This window comes from Liolophura sinensis, chromosome 1 (assembly GCF_032854445.1).
Source record: "Liolophura sinensis isolate JHLJ2023 chromosome 1, CUHK_Ljap_v2, whole genome shotgun sequence".
In the NCBI taxonomy this organism is placed as follows: domain Eukaryota; kingdom Metazoa; phylum Mollusca; class Polyplacophora; order Chitonida; family Chitonidae; genus Liolophura; species Liolophura sinensis.
In genome coordinates this window covers 71851073-71873474 of record NC_088295.1, presented here as the reverse complement: position 1 = coordinate 71873474, position 22402 = coordinate 71851073, and the positions used below count along the sequence as shown (strand labels likewise).

The 22402-nt window shown below is 37.9% G+C and overlaps 1 protein-coding gene and 1 long non-coding RNA gene across 6 annotated transcripts in view; one reads left to right on the top strand and one right to left on the bottom strand.

Moving 5' to 3' along the window:
• Positions 1-6139: 6139 nt before the first annotated feature.
• Positions 6140-12520, bottom strand: LOC135461268 (uncharacterized). Of its 2 annotated transcripts, none has more exons than XR_010443350.1 (3): positions 12398-12520; positions 7555-7660; positions 6140-6829 (listed from the first exon to the last, which is right to left on the bottom strand). It is a non-coding gene; the product is annotated as an uncharacterized LOC135461268 (long non-coding RNA). The 2 variants fall into 2 exon arrangements; XR_010443349.1 differs by lacking the exon at positions 12398-12520 and adding an exon at positions 9421-9566.
• Positions 12521-12523: 3 nt separating this feature from the next.
• Positions 12524-22402, top strand: part of LOC135461267 (uncharacterized) — a 42311-nt gene continuing 32432 nt past the window's right edge. For 2 of the 4 annotated variants that reach the window (XM_064738272.1, XM_064738275.1), the window contains exons 1-2: positions 12524-12684; positions 18409-18484. The gene's annotated coding sequence lies outside the window, so the exon portion shown is untranslated. Of the gene's footprint in view, positions 12685-17961; positions 18272-18408; positions 18485-19920; positions 20046-22402 lie in introns of those variants that run through there. The other 2 variants (XM_064738273.1, XM_064738274.1) reach the window with 2 other exon arrangements.

The window sequence follows — 22402 nt, the reverse complement described above, 5'->3', positions numbered from 1 at the left end:
CATGAGAAGTCGGCATCAAGGGGAGATAACTGAGTGTTACTTGTTATTGACACAAAGATATATTACTGGCTTAGACTACACAGCATTCAGTGAGAGCCAGCTAAACAGACCTCCACAAAAATCAGGGATTTTCCATGGACCAAAAATCAACAAGAAAGTTCTTCATTTCAATCGAGAATCCAGGAAAGGCAGTCTATCACAGTTTGATACTGTAAAGGACATGAACCTGCCAGAGATCATTTCTGTGTTTCTTAGAGTTGTTGTTGTATATATTTGGAAATCCCTGAAAAAGAAAAACTAAACTCATCATTCATGATTTGAGTGGAAGATAATCATTGAAATGTGTGTTTTGTGTGTGCAATGTTGCTTGTGAACAGAATTTGTCAGAGCGACTGTTTGTAGGATATGCAGGCTTCAAGATTGATATGTATGTGTTAAGTACTTATTCACCCTATGGGATTCTTTCAGACTGGTTCTTTCTGGTTGATAGGTGGAAATTTCAGAATGCATGCTGTTTGTTTGAAACAGAACAGTTACATATAAGAGTGAATTATCTCACTGAAATACCCCAGTCAACAGGCTGCGGCAAGTTGCAGTGACAGTCGATTTCACTTCTTGTTTTGCATTGTGTTGATATGTGGGTGAAATGATGTGACAGTATTCACTCCAATAATTTTTTTTATATTCAACTAGTCGTTTTAAGGATTCAAGGATTTAACAAAAGTTAAATTGTTTGATGATAGATATATCCTTCTATTGTACTGTTGAATCGTTCTGAGTGTTTGCATGCAACTATGCTCTATTGAATTCGTTCCAAAGCCTTAGTCACACACTTACATGTGAATGTAAGAACCCAGAGGTTTCACATGTTGCAAGTTTACTACTTAACTACCTTGTGGCCCTCAGGAGCCTTCCAACAGTGCGGTTACTGAGAGTTTCAAGTCCAGCTGATGTTGGCTTCCTCTCCAGTGAGGCAGCAACTTGCAGATGGTTGTGGTTTTCCTTGTTTCCTCCTGTCATAATGCTGGCTGCTCTCGTTTAATTGAAGTATTTCTTGATTATGGCGTAACACCCTAATCAGATAAATCAATAAAACTTTACTGCACATCAACAGAGTTACATATGGTACATCCTGTACTGGATTTAAGTCGAAGGACATGCTGATCTCTGATGAACCAGAATAACTTTCCAATTTCACAATGATTATTATGAGGTGTTTTTGTGGTAAGGGGAGGGTTACAAGTTTCCTGTGATAATTTGATTGTTTTATATTCCTTGCCTTTATCATATCAGTTGGTATCCAACAGTTTCTGTATTGCAGGTCAAAATTTTTTGAACAATTTTGACTGAGATGGATTTGCTGACTGTCAAGTTGGGTGGTCGATGTAAAGCATCTCAGTCCATATTTAAACCTCGAATGATCGCTGTCTGTAAATTTGTGATGTTGAACAGGATTTCTGTATTGCTCAGGTATATGTAAAGCAAGGTGGTCCATTGTGGAAGTTAAACTTACTCTGTCTAAAAGCTTTATTAAACTTTTGCTTGGTAATGTGATCTCCGGTGACAGGTTTCTGGACCTTAGCAGCTTATTGGGAATCTGTATTGATTATTTGATGTTCTCATCATTAAAGGCAAGCTTTTAAACTGAACTGTATAAAAGAGCTTCTTATCTTGAAACTACTAATTTGTTATTCAGTGTACTTAATTTTCTTAAGCCAGCTAAATATCATTTTGGTAGGACGTAAATTAATAGCTTTCTTTCTTCTGAACAATTAGTTTGGACTGGGATCTTTGAAATGGAATGGTCTGATAAGATGGTGAAAGTGTGTGCGTGTGTTGATACATGAAAGAAATTGCTTGTTAAAAGATTAAACTTGTATATGTGTAATTTCAGTTCTGGAATTAAATAAATGTATTATAAAAGGGAAACAAAAAAGTGCATGGACTTGCTTTATAGTGTCGCATTAGTGCCTCGTTGTCATGCTTTGGCTTATGCTACTTCATTATTAAGGAGACACAGAACAGATTCTGATTGGCAGATATGAGAGATAGGCATGTCCAGACTCTGCTTGGCCTAAGCTGAATTAGGTACAGGGTTTTGCAGATTTTTTCAAGTGTAACCAAGGTAGCCGAATTTAACCCAGGAGAGCCTGTCTGCACTGTCAGTTGATCACTGTCAATTCAATCCTGTTTTGGTAATGTCAACTGATGTGATAGCCTGGCAAATTCTCACAAGATTTAAACAGATTCCTCCACCCATTGTACATGTTCATGAGTAGAGGGCTTGACAGGTTAATTGTGAGAAGGTTGAGATATGTGTGCTGTAGTTAGCCAAGCATCTACATCCCCACACTGGAATGTAAATACATGCATGTCTGGTTCTGACTTGTCCCCTTGTTTTCAAAGCAGTTGTTGTGTGGCTTTATGTGCTCTTTTTTGAGTTCCTTTGTCAAGATGTGGTTGATATATTGCCGAAATGGTGTTAAGCCATAATCATTTATTCTGTTGAGTACGTGGATAAAGTGATGACATATGGCAGATATTGACCAAGTGTCATAGTCCTGCTAAAGGGCTGAAAATAAAATATCTCTTGACTGCTGTGTATAAAGTCCTGTTACTGGCTTGAATGGATGAAACATAAATTGTGTGTGTTTCCACAGTGTCAAAGAGCAGCTACAGGGATGAAACATATGTTAGCTCTCAACCAGTTCTGCAGAGGCAGGTGGTGAGAAGCCATGTTAGCAGTTGACCAAGTGTCTAGATGCAAGTGCTGAGATGACAAGTCTGTTGCTGACCAGGTGTATAGACACAGTTTCTGAGAATACAGGTCTGTTAGTAGTTGACCAGGTGTATGGACGCAGGTCCTGGGATATGTTTGTTAGCAGTCGACCAGGTGTCTAGAAGCAGGTGCTGGGACGACATGTCTGTTAACTGCTAACCAGATGTCTAGACACAGGTGCTGGATTGACTTGTTTTTCAGCAGCTGACCAGGTGTCTAGACATAGGTGCTGAAATTACATGTCTGTTAGCAGCTGACCAGGTGTTTAGACACAGGTGCTTAGATGGCATGTCTATTAATGGTCAACCAGGTAAATAGACACAGTTGCTTAGATGACATGTCAGTTACAAATGGCCAGTTGCAGGTGCTGGACTAGCTGATGATATTTGACGGTAGTTGGACAAGTGTTGAGATAGTGGTATATGGAGAACATACGGTTACATGTACATGATACAGATGTTCGGCCAGATGTCCGTATTAGGATAAAGTCAGCTAGGTGTCCCTGATGAACTGATTTCAGGTATCAGTTGACAGTGTTTCTAGATACTGTAACATGTACATGATACAGATGTTCGGCCAGATGTCCGTATTATGATAAAGCCGGCCAGGTGTCCTTGATGAACTGATGTCGGGTATCAGTTGACAGTGTGTCTAGATACTGTAACATGTACATGATACAGGTGTTCGGCCAGATATCAGTATTAGGATAAAGCCAGCCAGGTGTCCCTGATGAACTGATGTCAGGTATCAGTTGACAGTGTGTCTAGATACTGTAACATGTACATGATACAGATGTTCGGCCAGATATCAGTATTAGGATAAAGCCAGCCAGGTGTCCCTGATGAACTGATGTCGGGTATCGGTTGACAATGTGTCTAGATACGGTTACATGTACATGATACAGATGTTCGGCCAGATGTCAGTATTAGGATAAAGTCAGCTAGGTGTCCCTGATGAACTGATTTCAGGTATCAGTTGACAGTGTGTCTAGATACTGTAACATGTACATGATACAGGTGTTCAGATACAGGTGGCCAGATATCAGTATTTGGATAAAACCAGCAAGGTGTCCCTGATGAACTGATGGCAGGTAACAGTTGACAGTGTGTCTAGATACTGTAACATGTACATGATACAGGTGTTCGGCCAGATGTCCGTATTATGATAAAGCCAGCCAGGTGTCCCTGAAGAACTGATGTCGGGTATCAGTTGACAGTGTGTCTAGATACTGTAACATGTACATGATACAGGTGTTCAGATACAGGTGGCCAGATATCAGTATTAGGATAAAGCCAGCCAGGTGTCCCTGATGAACTGATGTCAGATATGGGTTGACAATGTGTCTAGATACAGTTACATGTACATGATACAGGTGTTTGGCCAGATGTCCGTATTATGATAAAGCCAGCCAGGTGTCCCTGATGAACTGATGTCGGGTATCGGTTGACAGTGTGTCTAGATACTGTTACATGTACATGATACAGATTTTCAGATACAGGTGGCCAGATATCAGTATTAGGATAAAGTCAGCTAGGTGTCCCTGATGAACTGATGTCGGATATGGGTTGACAATGTGTCTAGATACGGTTACATGTACATGATACAGGTGTTCGTCCAGATGTCAGTATTTGGATAAAACCAGCCAGGTGTCCCTGATGAACTGATGTCGGGTATCAGTTGACAGTGTGTCTAGATACTGTAACATGTACATGATACAGGCGTTCAGATACAGGTGGCCAGATATCAGTATTAGGATAAAGCCAGCCAGGTGTCCCTGATGAACTGATGTCGGATATGGGTTGACAATGTGTCTAGATACGGTTACATGTACATGATACAGGTGTTCGGCCAGATGTCAGTATTTGGATAAAACCAGCCAGGTGTCCCTGATGAACTGATGGCAGGTAACAGTTGACAGTGTGTGCAGATACTGGTACATGGACAAACTGATACTGCTGGTTGGCCATGTCAGTATTAGATCTTGTGTGGTGATAAGAAGTGATAATGCCTGGTAGTATATGGTGGTGTCTACACACAGGCACTGCATACAGGTATGTCTTTGCTGTGTAACAAAAATGTCTGGTCACTGAAGTGCAAGTACCCAGTTATAGATACTAGGGTGAACTAATAATGTCCAGTCAGTGTTGATCAGAAGTCAGTAGACTTAAATGGTAGTACACCGTAGCAGTCTTATCCTAATATGCATGTCACGGGACATCAGTCCACATTCTTGGCTTAGCTGCTAATAAACTAAAACAAATATCAGGCCCAGACTGGGTTTAAAACAATGTCATGATTGACAGGCATCCAGATACCGGTATTACAGTTAACAGAGTCTAGTTGATGTCACTGTACAGATGCTCACTACAGAGATGGATTTGTTTCACAGTGACAATCCCAGTATCCACATGTAGGTACTAGGAGTGCGGACAATACACTACATGTATTTAATTCTTTGATCAGTATTTGATGCCATATTCAAGTATTTTTCATTTATATAAATGCACTCAAGCCCATGGTTTAGGTAGTTGAGTACAAACCCCCTGCCACTGGCATGAATTTTTGTCTTGTGAGTGTCTCTTAGGTGCCCCGATCCTGACACTGTAGGAAAAGTTAAACGTAATTTTGTCCTGCTCTTTCTGTTACGTGACCAGATTCTGACTAAGATGAAATGATAATATCTTGTTGCAGTGAATCAACTATTTGGTCAGATATTTAACTTGTATTTCACCCCATATTCAAAAATACCACAATCATATAGTCAATGAATGGCAGTCTATGGGAGAAAATAACTGCATTCCTTTCACCAGGTAGTTGACAAAGCTGTAGATGAAAAAGAACACTAAAAGAGCAAGATCTGGATTTGAACACTCAATCTTGCTGGCCAAGAGCCTGCCATCTGCTGGGAGTGCAGCACTTTAAAAGACTGAGTCAGCATGTAATCAATTGTTTCCCTCGGGGTCAGTTTCCTACACCGTGATACTAGCTGCATATTATAAGTGAAATATTCTCGAGTTCGGTGTAAAAACCAATAAATTAATTAATCAAAAAATATTATATATTATATATAAATATTATACATATAATAAACTAAATTAATCAATTAAAAAATCAATATTTACTTTTTTCTCATACTAAGTTTGAATTGTTTAAATTTTTTAATCTTTACATCCTGTGAATTTGAACACTTTTAAAGAACATTAGTGCATTTAAAATCATACTACATTTTAACTTTTGAAGTTGGTGAGACCAAAATAAAGTTTTACTTTCAAGATTTAAAGTGGGATAAACTGCATCCAAATTTGTTACATGTAGCAAAGAGAAACGGTAAGACAAAACTGCCAATTTACAGCGAGAAAAGCCCAGAGGTTAGTTTATTTCTTTGTAATATAAATGACTAATGACAATAAAACATCTTCACAGTAATCAGACTTATCTACTTCATTCCACATATACACACAAATAAACAATTTTTTAACAATAACTACACCACAGTCCATGGTATAGTTTCTTCACAACAGACAGTTTTGGGATTTGTTCAGCATATACCTATCATAAGATTGACTGGCACTCTTTAAATAACAATTTTGATAACTCATAAATATAACCGGGCACAGATAGCGAAAGAGACAAAACTGGTGAATTATGTACGGTTGTATGACCAAGCTGGAGACAGTCCATCCATGTACATGTATTTCTGACTCACATGTCCATATATGTTATAAGGTAAAACACCCATCCTGGTCCTGGTTAATATATGAATATGTACTGCACCGGTATGCCTATCACAAACTAACTCTAATGTCAGCCCAAGAATCAAGGCCAACTCTCACACTGTCTGCTCAGCATTGCATTGTTAGTTTATATCACAAGTTCCTATATCTGCCATCATGACTTTTTGAGAAAAGCAAGGGGTGTTTTGTGTTTACTCGTGTCACACAGCTTCTGAGTAGAGAAGGCCGAAAATCCAAATCCCAGGAAGGAAAGGACAATAGCTGAGCGTAAAATCCAGCTGTCAGAGCTTCTTGTAGAGCTCACAGTTCCTTCAGTCTGAAAAATGCAAAGAAAATCTGATTTAGAAAACCAGAGCCTGGAGGAAAGTGCTTCACATTACTACATAACCTTGAACATTATTCTCACATATTAAATGAATTAATGATACAGTATGTAACATCCACATCTATTGCCCATCAGTGCAGTTTGACCCACACCAAAGGTATACAGGCTTTGGAAGGGGGGATAACTCAAGTTTTATCCTACCATACCAACATAATACATTTACACTGAATAACTTACTGGATATTATACCTGTAAGTAAAGAGATTCCAGGAATGTTTTCATGATTTGTTTCTTCGTTGTTTTTGGCCAAAATTATCTAAAGTAAATGCATCGAATTTGCAAGTCTGTCTCTTTCTTGCTCTCTGGCATATGCCATAATGCCTCATATTCCAATTTTCTTAAGCCTAGGGGTTTCCTTCCGTCCATGCATTCATTCTGAATACATCCACTATGTACGTGTATCTCTGAACATTCTCCACAGATACAGGCAACATTCTCCGTAAAGCAGGCTTCGTGGCAATTGGTCACACTGATATAAACAGAACAAATCTTTAATGAATGCGAGAATTACTCCAGTGAAACTAAAAATGAAAACTTCCATGCATATTGCCATCTAACTTTTTCAGCATACAACTTCTTATGAATATGATTGTGCACGAAATGACATCAACATTTACATGTACTTGTAAGCCTTCGCGCTTTAAGGGCAATTTTACCTGTGGAAGTTTCAGAAGCAGCTGACCATTCGAAAAACGGCGGGTAAGCTGTCCACTACGAGATATCAGTATAGCGCTCATGATGGCAGATTTACTTCATTCACATCTGAAAAACAGAAGAATATGGAGTTTCAAGTTTTCATCTTGCAACCCTGAATGAAAAAAATTTCAGTCACTATTGTGTGTTCAACGAACAGACAACTGGTGATCTTTTAACACAGTATGAAAATTTCACCCATCATTCTATACATGTACCATACTAGTATCCATTGAAGATTTCAATCTGTTGAATGTAGCAAAATTATTCCAATACCTTAAAGAACTGCACAATGTAGTACATACGAACACAATGTATACAAGCAAATAGCAATTATGTAAGTCATATACATATATATATATATATATATATATATATATATATATATTTAAATTCCTAAGGTTTTCAGTATGAATAATTCACACAGCCACATAGTGTATGCCTATTTTTGTGCACTAATAAAAAGTAAATATGTAAGGTCACATTGCTACATTAATGGTCTAAGCAGTCTCTTTCAAATGAAATATGTATACTTCAACATTAAGAGAGTGAAAATAATCTCTGAATAACGATACTCACTAGAGCCAAAATAATTCTAAGATCGACAGACAGTGGTTAGCCTCAGTAAGATGAGCTTTTTACACACTGTGTCCCCAGGGCCAGTGTCTGGTGCAAAGGTTTATAAAGTAAACTTATACTGGTGTTCCTCTTATGTAGACTAAATATAACATTGTTGACACCACACCTGACCAATGGCCGCATCAGTGATCCATCCTTGAAAAATTAGTGACAATTTAATACCAAAACCAGTCACAACGACAGATTCATTATTAAATGACTTCAGCCCATCCTCACGTCCTACACTAACAAGCCATTAAAAAATAGCACGAGTTTTAACACAATAATGATGTACTTCTATATAAATATTTGTATCACTTGGTGTTACTTAAACACATGTAGAACATTTTAGTTCACATATAAAACAGCAGCAGGGAGTCTTAATTACTTTGAGATTTAAGCATTAACCTGAGTTTAACCTGTGGTCTTTTTAGTAACAATGTCTCTGCCTAATGGGTTAAACTAAATACATGCTCAGAGTTTATAGTGAACACATTTACAGTACCCATAACCCCACACATCCCAGTGTACATGTAATGATAATCACTACTACATCCACACACATGCCTCATACTGACATCTGGTCTAAATGACCTAAAATTGCACCCATGACTAAGCCGCTCATTTGTCCAGATTCTGGGAGATTTAGAAAGGTGCTTTGAGAGGTGTTTGGAAGGTCGGAGGATGTCCCACTGGGAAAATTTTAGCACCAGAAGTAGTATCTCGTGACATTTGTCTGCCTCAAAAATGCTCTTTTCTTGTCAAATGTTTAGGTCATTTAGGGTAATCAGACCTCAGTATGACATTGTATCATTTGCGCAATGTCACACACAAACATCTTTGCTAAAAATGGGACCTATAATTTATTATATTCTTGCACAGGTCACTGCACTTTTCACTTACACAACTTTGCTTCAGCCTAATATAGAGATTAGTGCACAAAAGCCTAATTTATAAATGAAATCTGAGGCAGCATGGCATATGCACATGTCTATGTAAACAAAAAAGAAGATTCCACATAAAAAGACGGCAGTGCGGCTTTTCACATGCCTTAAGACTGCTCCTGTGGTAAATGTAATACACATATCCCTTTCAAAGAGTGATGTGAAGGCATTTACAGGTGACAATATGATATATCCACAGATAAACAATATCACTGATCAGATTACTGTATGGATTCTCAAATAAAATAAGTAATCCTGCACAATTACCAGATAAATGTATCAACCTTTCATCCAGCTCAGCCTGGTACCATGATGTTATAGTCTCATCCCATCCCCTGTGCCAAGTTCACATGCAATGCACAAGGTCAATTCACAACCTTCAATGTCTACTACAGTTTATACCCTTTAGCTTTACCCAGCTTTACCACATGACTGCCAAATCTCTTGGCCCAACGCCCATTACACTGTTACATTCACACACAGGCTCTACATAAACAACGCCCACTACAAGGCTGACTTGGAGCTATTATTCCAGGAATGAGGGCAAAGTGATAAACATATGTTTATCAGTACCTAAATCCTCAAATACTACCCATTTCAAACAACTAAATACTGAACACAACAGGCATTCTTAGTCTACAAGTAACAGGTTGAAGTATTGCATCATGTGTGAGACAGATGTAAACCTAAACCATTCAATCTGCGCTGCTAACCTGCAGATAAGCCCTTTTCCAACATGTATATGGCAACATGTTGTAACTATTGCAACTGTTGTAGACATTTGAAGGCAGTATTAAGTAAGCTAGTACATGTCTTACACCAATAAGACTTCACCATGGAAATTTCTGCAACAAATGTCTTATTTTGCACAAAAAATGAGGATAAAAGCTTACCAAAAATACTGCTTTAAAAGCTTAAACTTTACACTAAAACAATACATGTGATTGTCAGTGAAAATGACATGTGTGTCTTTTTCATAGGTGTGTGTTAAAATAAATCTGCTTAAGATTTAATGTTGCATGAAAAAATTCTGTGTGCCATATATCAGTTATATTCAATCCGACTCTGTTCAAGAATACCAGCTCAGGCTTGTCCAATGATTCTGGTAACATCACATCACTATTCTGCAATGACATCTCATGAACTGTATATAAGTATGCATTGCACCACGCATGTACATGAACCCTTGTAAATTATACAAAACATCTTCGCTGTCTTCACTGATTCAATTTCAGCTGGAATATCCGTCAACAAACAAACCCACACAGACAGCTTTGTCAATGTCTAAGTCAATGTTTGAGTGGATTGCATCAGCCAGACACTAACATACTAGTACACTGCATCCTGCAATAGCAGTTTTCAGGCATGTGAGATGAAATAGGCTTTTTCCCAAACAGCAAGTGCCCTGGCAGGTGTTTCAGATGTCAGAGTTAGATGTGTTTAAGGCAATTTATTATACTCCTTCCCCGTTTGTCTTTCTTTTAACATTGCTCGCCACGACATGGCTGAGATATTGCCGATGTGGTGTTAAGTCATAATCATTATGACTTTTTAAAATTGTGGCATGTATTTCATATTGCATGCCAGTCGTCATTAGCACAATGGCACCAGAAATGTGACGCTGCCATAACCTCATTCAATGACAGTGTGTTTTCTCTCTGTATAAATCCGTGCTCAGGAGTTTTACTATCTTAAATTTGTGTGCATAAGTTTCATTTACGGCAACTAAATATTGCTCCATACTTAAAATGATTGATGTTTGATGTGTAATATTATAAATAGGTTATGGAATAAATACAAGCTGATGTGGACTTGTTCTATTTTTACTTGGTAGAGGTATGGACTTGCAAGCTTGTTCATCTTCGGCACCACACAAAAATATAACTCGTCCATATATATAAATACAACAAAGAAATTTCTTCAACAACTCTTATATTTCTCAAATTATATCAACAAATTTATCATGCTGTGTCACTGTATCACCATTCACTGAGATCATACAGGGGGTGATTTTATAACATAACAACCATGGATACTTATTTATTTGATTGGTTTTTTTAATTGGAGGAAAAACAACAACCATAGTGTCTTAGTGACAACTACTGAAGGCATAATGCTGTTATGGTAGATACATGTACGTAATGCATGCAATGTTATGAGTGCTTTGGACAATCAACCACAGTATTTCCAGAAGATAATATAAGTCAATACATGTATCTCCTAAAACTAGGTGCTACTTAGTGCCAATTTGCCCAAAGAATTTTTCAGTGTTAAACTGGTGTAACTAGGAATTAACGAGATTGCTCGGGATTAGGTGTGGTACAATTTTGTTTGGCCAGGATGGCCCCAAAATCAACAGCTGTCAAGTGGCAGCTATCAATACATTTATATAAAAATTATCAATCAAAAACACCTGCACAGCCTTAAGTTTACAGTCTCACATTTTCCTTAACTTTTTGACTGCTGATTCTATTTTATTGCCAGCATAGCATCAATTAGTAACTTTCAAGACCACATTGTCTGTACTGCAAGCCTTGACATATTTACCAGAACAGGTAAAGGTATTTACTCTGACACTGGTTTGGGGCCCTCCTTGGCCAAACAAATTTGTTCCAACCTTACAGAGGAGCAGTTATGGACTATGGTTTAACCACTATCCAGGCGCATCACTCGTTTGTGGCTGCGGCAAGCAGTCAACAAGGTGGATAACAGCAATGGAAAGTATTGAGAAATGAACACCAATGTTCCAAGATCTATGCTTGATGATATTCAGAAATTATAGTCAGACAGATAACAGGACAATCAGCACAACATACATAAATTATGAAAACTATTGATGTCTCAAATACTTATGTATGATACATCCTTAAACTTGAAAGGCTTATCTTGAAGACTCCAAAATTCTTGTGTAACATTCATAAGAATGTCCATTCTTGAGTCAATGATTTAATATCAGCTGTTTTTTTTTCCTTTACATATTGTGAGGATTTCACTTTGATAAATCTGATATTATTTAATTTTTTTTTTCCAACACTGAAGATGAAAGAACTGTTAATCTGTTGAATCAGCTGTTTCAAATGTTACATGATTGTGTAAAATTTAAACCGAATATCCGAACTGAAGTAGTTGAGACGTACAATGTGTACATAGAAGAAAAACTGATTGTTACAATATTCGAAATATTTGATCATGTAAGACAGTCTTTAACTGTACAAAGAGTCAACATTTTCTACCAGATCCTTACCTCAAGAATCTCTAGATTTTTGCAAATGTCCAGAAAATAGCAACGCACTAGCTCAAACGTGCTGAGGTCGCCACAACGTGATTCCAACCGGAACCTGCTCCTCCGGAGCAAACTGCGCATGACTGATGGATAAAGCAGAAGCGCGGTTGTTGTCAAAAGAGACAAAATTCCAGGTTCAAATGGGCGCCTGGCGGTTGTCATGGTCTGATTTGTGTGGCTGAATGTTCTCTTTGCCACATCCAACTGGATATCATGAGCTTTGCTGATACGCTAAAAATCAACTCTGGGTAAGTATTGTCTCTTACTCTAGGTAAGGATGATTTCTGTCGATCGAAGAAGAGAACTAAGCCTATTATTAACCGTTGTTGTTGTTGTCGTCGTTGTCGTGATATATTCCACGGTAATTTAAACTAGAAAGAATCTCATGCAGAAGAGTGGCTTTTGCCACCATTGCTTGGATATAATACATTGTACGGGAAGTTTAAATGTTGCTGTCATGTGGTAGAGTGACGTCAGTCCATTGAAGAACCATCTTTTCACAATGAACATCTGTGAAGGGGCTTATTGGCTAAAGAAAGGATCAACCTAGTCTCTACAGCTGCTGCAAAGGTTTTTGATTTTGTTGCTAATGCAAAGTTATTTTATGACATTGTGCTGTCCAGTATCATGTTAGGACATAAGTCAAGTGTATGATGTGATTGACTGACAGACTTCAACATGTTTTCAAGATTAATACATCTACAAGTGCTACAGTTATGGTATCGTCAAGTTTGACAGAAATTTTGTTAGGACAAGGATGGCGCCATACTAGCGTGAGGCCTCGGTATAAGGGTGTCTTATAACCACTCGCCACCCTTAACCCGAGAGCTTTGTGGACTCGATTCCGGTATAATGCTTACAGAGAGTACCCTCTCGTTCAGTTCGGATGCATGTGCGTTAGATTCGTCACACAAATATTTGAGTGTATTATATTTTAAGTATTTGAGTACACACAAAGCATGGCAGTTCTGAAAGCTGAAATATTTACGCACATTTCGCCACAATTGCTATTTGCCTCTGTATCACCATTCTCCTATAAATTCTAGCAGAGGTCGAAACTATGCTCATATTTAGCAGGTCACCACGTACTTCCATGTTTTTAAAACCTGGGTCAGCGAGGTTTGCATGCGCAGCAGTGATTGACCTTTCCGCGAAATTGAACGGAACGGATGCAGAAGATAACCCCCACTTTTCACTGGAAACTTAATTTGACAATTAGTACACACTGTGGGGTCCGTCATTCTGCTCCATAGCCTTCAGTCAGTTGCAGATTCGTGTTTCTGTGGTCACATGGCTTTCTGTCTGTCGAAAATGACAGCCAGGTGATCAAAACATGGTGACGTGAAAGGTCAACCACACATGCGTGGGGAGGAACGATTTATTAGGTCACAATGTCAACATGGCAAGTAAGTGTTGCACAGAGTTTCCTTGAGTTAAGCTGTTTTTAAATACCAATATACCAATCGGCGAGTCCCAAACCAACGTCAGAGAGCACTCCATTAAAAAACCTGATGCAAATTACCTATGAAACATGCCTCCATAGCCTTAAGTTTGTAGACACTTTTGTCCCTTACCTTTTTGTCAGTTGATTTATTGCAAGCACAACGATTATTGATTATTTTCCAGACACCATTGTTCCGAGATACTGACCCATTGTACTGACAACCTCAATATATTTGAGCAGGGCAGGTAACTGCATCAGGTTTTTACATGGAACATGTTGGTTGAGGCTATTCTTGTTTGAACAAAATTTGGCCAAACGGAACGTCGGAGCAATCTCAGACCACAATTAAAACTGTTGAAGAAGAACAATTCAATTAAGGAACTTCTTCATGGGATATAACAATATGGTTCTGTCGTGATATGTGGTATATTAGTGATTTTACAAACATATCATGGTAACATGATCAATATTTATGTTGGACAGACATTGTCCCTTACCTGGGTTTGGTCATTAAGCATGTAAAGGCAACAGCAGGAATAGTCGGCGCATCAACACAATTTTAATAAAGCCATTTCAGAAACATGCGAAAAAAAAAATAACAGGAAAACAGAAACACCTGAAAAGCACAAGACGAAAATCTTCAACACCTCTTTTAGTTGTCGGGGATGAGAACTTCCCTTATATGAAATATAGGAAAAGAACTTTTGCAATTTTCCTCCATTTCTTTTTCAAGGCACATGTACATGTACCTGTTTACCTAATGATTCAAGCTGTTAAAATGGCCTTCACAGCTCACAAGTATTATTACAAGTAGTTTACATCAGATTTATTTTGTCTTAAATATTACCTTTTACATCAGTTAGTTAATCTTAAACATGAACATAACAAGCATCTGATCTAATGTTGTACACTTTTATTTTTATTGACTGAGTTGTATCCTTTAATTGCCTCATCTTCGTTGTGATTTGCTTCAAGCTTGAGCTAACTTACAATGCAATATGAAAAGTAATGAGCAAGAAAAAAAAAATGGCCACTGTGCTAAACCTTTAAAGTCTAAGAATAAGTCTGTATTTCTGCAAAGGGATAATGGGCTGTTCTCATATTGAATCTGTTTAAAAATGTATTGAAAAAATTCTTGAGGATGTCATTAAAAAAACTACAATTGCCAGAGTATGTGGGAGACATTGATGAAATATTATTGTCGGTACGGTAATGTCCTTGGGAATTTGTTACTGTACGATGAATATACATTTACTGCCTGCTGTAAAAGGTACCGTATCTCTGATTATGTAGGCATCACCAGGCAAGAAGGAACTGCAATACCGACGATGTAACTCTTATATTCTTACTGAGACTTGGCATTCGTTTACTGAAAACTGGTAAACTGGTTCAGTTTTATCTCTAGAGAGTTTATCTCTAAACTGAATAGTGAGAGTATATTGGATATTATTATGAGCATAAATACCCTGAAAAATCCATTAACCATAACCATTGTGAAAATTATTATTGTCTTGTTATTTATATGTTGGAATTATTACAAATGACTGAGAATCAATACACATTTCTTCACCTCATTTTTTAGAGCTGTATTATTGACAGTGTTTGAAACTTTTCATACATGAGTTTTAGTCAGACTTGTACTTCATTTCCATTTCTTAGAGTTCAGTTTGAACAACCCTTAAATCCTTTGTACCTTTCTCCACTTGCATTCACTAATTGACTTAATCTATGTTTCTCGTGATTTAGCAAAAATGCCATAGTTTTCATAATCTTGTCTTTTTTCAATTGTTCTTACTTATTATTTTCACTGCAATAAAAGCTATTTTGACTTAAGTTTGTTATTAGATATGTTTTTAATCTAAGAAAATAACATTAAATATTAGAACAAGCATTGTGGAACATACAGTAAACAATATGGGGGTCCATGCTGGTTCACCCTGTATAACCAGGATGTGAAGACATTTAGGTTACCATATGATATGCTATGCGCCTAAATCTAAGTTTTCAAGACCTACAATGGGTTATTATAGAAGAAAACATTCATTCACCCCTCTCTATGGCTTCTTCAATCCACTCATAAGTGTGACTGCTAACAGTATAAATGGGAAAATTCTTGAGTACAGAAAAAAGTATGGAGGAAGAAAAATGTCGCATTGATGTTGAGAATTGTATGGATGAATCTGCAAGGTACTAGTAGGCTTATAAAACTCTGACCATCTCTTCATATGTACAGGAACCCTTTAAATGATGCCAGATGTTGTTTAAACAGGAACCTAACTTAGCAAGGATAACAAAGCATCCACTAGGTGTGTTCAAGAGACCTCGGGAAAGCATGATTTGTAGGTCCTAACCTAATGTGATTGAGAGTTTGCACCAGGTTGAACTACATGTACATACATGTATAAATACTATGCATACAAACGCTACAACAAAGCCAGAACACATTAGATTTAGCCATGGTTTGATGTCAGGCTGTCTCATTTATATGTCTGTATACTCGTGATGTCATAAATGTAGGTGTAAGGTGTTTGAAAGACACTGATACCATTGAAACAGTTTTTGGTACAATGTATGTGCACTGAGCCAGACAGCATGTACACTGCTTATGAGATTGCAAGTACATGTAGGTTGTAGAGGTATATGCTTAGTGGTGTGAAAATAAGTTAGACAGCGTCCTCATGGCATGTCATCGTCATGTGGCTGAAAAATTGTTAAGTACGACATTAAATCCCAAACACTCACTCACTCACTCACTCCTCATGCCCTTTCAAAGGCAAAGAAAATACTAAAATGAAGTAAGTATCACAAGAAAGACCATTACAGACTGTCCAGGAAAATAGCTGGATTTGTGTTTTGTATAATTTGTTTAACTTGGTAAAATTCATGTGAATTTTTTTTGTGGTGATCTTTTCTGACCACAGTGGCGTCACATAAGGTTTTTGCTACTTACCACACATTAGACTGCTACATTTCATCATTAAAAATGCATATACATGTAGATCTATGAATACGTTTGCTCATTTGACCTTGAAACAAATTATTTCAGGCAAAAAGTATAGATCTGACGTAATGGATTCCTTTGGGGTCACAACAGACCATGGTAGAATCTTAGGTTTTAACACAATTTTACTTCGTTTGAAAAATTGTAAAAAAAAATAAATCCAACTATTTCCTTGGACAGTTTTTAATGGTATCCCTTCTGATGTATACTTCATTTCGGAAAATGCGGGGCAATGTTGTAGAGTTGTGACATCATACAGCAAACTGAACTCGTCTTTGCACCTTGCCTAAAGGTCTCGGAATGCGGTAGATAATCATTTATTTTGTTTTGCCATTTATTCGTAATCAGGAGAATTGATGATGTCAGTTTATGGTGTAATATGAATCTAACTTGAACTGATGCGACATGTGTAGATATTGCTTAATGAACATCAGGATTTTATTTATAAATGATATTAGACACATCATTTTAAACTCATGTTTTACAGGCAGAATAGTTCTTTTTCCAGTTTCATCGGAGGACATAAAAATGAAAATTAAAAATCCTCCATTGATTTGTGAGAAACTGCCAGAAAATTTTATTTTATTGCATTTTTGGATTTTTAGTGTTAATCTGCCCATAAAACACGAAATAAAAAATAAGCGTTGCCTTATTTGTATGTGTTCTGTGTAGATACCAGAACAATTTTTTATGAAGTTAAGAAACGCTTGCCAGTTTGGTTACCATACAGTGTTTTAATTCCAGTAAGGATTTTGCATAATGGCAGATATATTTTACCCATTAATAATGCTGATGTAAATTACGTGTACATGTACCTTTTACTGTAGTTCAGCAGAGGTTGTATTCTGACAAACATGCCTGGAAAAAGCCAGAAATTCCAGCTCCACTCCTGGACAAACAGCTGGGCAAGAGATAGATTTTCTGTTGCTAATGGCAACTGCAGAATACTAGATGCGTGTACATTGGTGAAGGATAAGGAAGTGTTGGTGGCAGTATATCTATGGAAGTTGGGGTAGGGGTCTTCATAGCCAACACATGGGTCTTTGGAGTTAACCTATTCTTACTGCTACATATGCCTGGACCAACAGGACCAGAGTGGGAGTGTTGATGGCAGTAAATATATAAGGCTCTCTCAGAGAAGGAGTTGTTGGGCACCAGCAAGCTTGGATACTGCCTGCCTGCCTGGCGGGCTGATGCTGAGGGCCCCTAGAGACTAACCTGATTTGTTCGGGAGGGATGAAGGGAATATCTTGCCCCCAGTCCCACTGAAGCTCTCGCACTCTGTTTGTCTGGCGGCTATCGATACTCTTTAAGCAATCTATTGATTTTTTTGCTGTTTTGTGGGAAGTTTGAGCGTATGTTTCACTCTGGATATTTACTGTTTCCCAAGGTGAGTGGCTATAGCTGCTGTTCTGCAGTGACTTGACCCAGTGCCTGTTACATATCGTGATGCTGTTCTCTCATAATGTGACATTACCCTGTGCAATGTGAGGTTAATACTGGGGATGTTGTTGTTGTTGTTGACAGGTACATGTACAAGTGAACCCCTCCTTTGAACATTGGCACTGACTTCGTACTGACCGAAGGATTCATCATTTGACAGGTGAGTTCATGTACAATACCTGTGTAGAATTTTGATCACATTATGCGTAGGGATACTGGCAAATCAGTGCAACATCGCAGTGAATATACATGTACATGTGTCATAAATAAATTCGTGGAATACAACAGGTTTGATGTCAAGCTGCAAATAGCCCTGGATGACTACATTTGTAGGGCCTCTGGTTGTCATGGATTCCTCCCATTCATCTCTGAAAGAACCATCATAAAATTTCAGAAAACAGTCGATTACTAACCTCCCCAGTCTGTCCAGTTACTCGTTTACAGTGCTTATCCTCCCAGGGCACCTGACTGTTAAAATCCCGAACTGTTGGTCATCCCAAAGGTAAATATCCATCCATATTTCAGCAAGTTCAACTTCTCTGCTCACCTTAACTTCACAAAGATGGCGGCCCATCACATAAAGCATCCATACGCATGCCCATCGTTTAGCCCGGGAAACAGTCGCCATTTTCTCAACTTGGAATCAGGGGACAACTTGAGGTTGCAGAAATATGGATGGATATTTATCTTTGGGGTGATCAACAGCTCGGGATTTTAACAGGCACCCTCAGATGCTGACCATTGTAATGAAGTAACTGAACAGGCCTGAGAGGTTAGAAATCAACAGTTTTCTGAAATATTATGATGGTTCCCTTCAGAGATGAATGGAAGCAATCCATGATTATGCGAGGCCCTATGAGCATAGTCATCCAAGGCTAGCCGCATAGGACTTTTTGACTGTAAGTTAAGACTGCATCATCCGTGTTAATATCTGTCTTGTTTAATTGCATGTACATGTACATGTGCAAGTATCAAATGAATGTAGAGTGAAATGTGAGTAAATTTGGTCATCATTATTCATTGACTGGAATTGTACTGAGGGATAAATAATGTACAATTCAGAAAACATGGTATGCTAGCACATCGAGTAGTTAACTACCGTCACGACAGTTGATTACCCTTTAATCTTCTCTCTTCTATCCCACATGTACATTATACATTATCCAGTGTTAATACTCAGGAGCTAAGTGTATGTGAGCGTGCCGAATGTACCCTTGATTATGTCTTGAAGAGGAACCTGAGTGAACCTCCTGTAGGGCTTCACTCCTCTCGCATATTCTAGTCTGGTGCAGTGGGTGTTGGTGGCAGGAAGCCAGGCCATAGATTCCAGGTTAGGCAGATAGAAAACATAGGAACACTCAGTAAATATATTCTAAGCTAGTGAGTTGAGAAAAAAATTGATATATGTTTAGGATTGGATAGGGTGTGGGTCACTGACATTATTGGTACAAATCATGTCGCCTGAGTGAATTATGAAGCTGAGTTGAGCTGTGCCATTTGGGTATCTGGTATGGGCCTGTGAGTGTCTGACACTTAGGCCTGTTCCTAGTGCGGGTACATACATATCAGCAGAACCGAACAGACTAACAGATGTGACAAGTTATTCGGCTGATTCACAACTCTGCATTCATGAGGTCTGGTCACAGCTGAGCCCTAGCTGTGACCAGGTACCTCTTAACACCACTGTAAATGACATGATCTCAACTTCAAACACAGCTCAGGTATGTCTACAGATAGGTGACTGACTCTAGATTAGTAAGAGATTTGTGTGATAGTTATGCTTAGCTATGTGTTTTCAGCTTAAGGTTGACTAAATGTAGTACATCATAAAATCCTGTGTCTTTATTTTAAGCTGCTGTGTGAGTATCACACCCCTTGCATAAGACCAAGGGAGTGATTTGCACACCAAAATTCATCCTCCCAAGACCTTTGATTTTGTCTGGACATGGTGTGTCTTACTAGCACACCTAGATGTTGGCTCATGAGTGTGTTAGGTGTGTGACTGTGATTTACATTTACATGTTATCCCCATCTACATACATATCTTCCTTTGTGCTGTAATTCTTTAACCCTGTTGGCTAAATTTTCAAGCAAATTACAGTTACTGATATGATCTGGTCCACTAGACAGGAAAATTATTTTCAGCACAGTTACAAATGATGTCAGTGCAATAATGTACATCTACATGAAACTGTCTGTATGTACAATAATATAAGAGTCAAGTATGTGTTTTCAAATCACAGTTTGATTGTACATATAAGCAAACACAGGTGATCTGATTATGGGGTACATTTCAAAGAGAGACCATTGTTGGCCCAGTCACATGTACGTGTACATATCCAGTCCTCCACCAATAATGTTACATGTTCAAATCCAGCTTGTGCTGCTTTGGTCAAGGCTTTAAGTCAGGAGTCTGGCAAGGTGAGATGCTTTTCCCCATCCACATAGTTGGCAGTAACATGCATGGTCTTAAGACTTCAAAGTATAAAAATCAAATGCCATTACTATGTAGAGCTATTAACCAGAAAATACATGAACAAATGTTGAACCCGTTCCAAAAGGAGTGCACTAGGCTAACATGTTTTGTTACATTGCATTGTACATGTAATTTGAGTGAAAAACAATGTCAGAGTACATGTATATGGTTACTATATACATAATGAGAATGTACACTTTAGTAGAAGTGGTATTTACATGTTCACATGTGTTGTGATTTACCTGGCTGTATTCTCACTAAATACAAGAAGTTTTGAAGTTTTGTGTGAGATACACACTCGATTGTCACTGTCAGTGCACATGTGTTCTTTAACAATCATATATACAGTATTTCTTTCCTCAAGCTGAACTTTAATTTAAATAAGCTGTCCCAGAACTTGTACCATGTCAGTGAATGATCCCACCGCTCTGCAGTTCTGAATGGACCCGTATATATGTGTATGCGTACCAGAACTGGTATATTACACAACTGTGACAGAACTGGAGTAGGTGTTGACTATTACATGAAGGTGTAAGCATCTGACCTGACCAAACATTTACAGGAAAGTAGGAGACTGCATTGAGGCTCACACCAGTGAGTCATACGACAGACATAGATTGTCTGTCTGTCCTGATAAACTGTTTTTTTGGATGGTCTACCATTACATAGGTACATGTATGCTCAAATAACTTGTCTGCCAAGTCCATGTACATGTATGTTAGATGAGGAAATGGCATATTCAGATTTACATGTACTATTAATAACTTGGAACTGATAGGTTTAATGGCAGATTTCTGACACAATTTTATAAATTTATTGGTAATAATGGTTAGATTTTAATATGCACAAAGTTACATGAAGATAATAAGTACATGGGAATACAAGCACATGTTAACCATGGTGAATTGCAGTCAACACGGTGATATAATATATTAACGTGTATTAACATGCATGTACACCTCCCCCCTCAATGCAGCTTTCTTTTTTCACAGCACATGATACAATATGATCTCAGATGTGTTCTACATAAAGTACATGTATTCTCTACAAGTTGTTTCATGCTTCTGTGTATAGATGTGCTGTACTTTCAAACGTTTCAGTTAGAAAATCCATTACAATTTGTTTACTTTCTGAGGCTTGCTTCTGGATGTCTTCTGTGGGGTTAATGTTGGTTTAGTTTGCATTTAACCTGAAATTTTTGGTGCTACTACCCACAACTTGTGATTGCAGCCTGGCTGTCTGTCTACATGTGAGATGTATCACTGACCATCAGCTGCCTACAATCCTCATAAAACACACTTAATTTATAACATGGTAGGTAGATTTGTCTCCAACAAGACTTCCTATGGGGGAGACAGTTACTGTATAAATTGTAATTCCTAAGAAATACACACTTTTAATATTTGAATAGATCAGCAAATAATGTGTATTTGGATTTGTTAAACCAGAATAAAAGACAGGTTTTAATAGCCAATAAGTTTTAATATGAAAATATTGTTTTGCGAAAAAATTCATCAAATACAAAAGTAAAAGAAAATAGAAGAACTGTTAAAAAGAAAACAAATTATCCCATTATGATCAGGTTACGAAAGTGCCTGTATG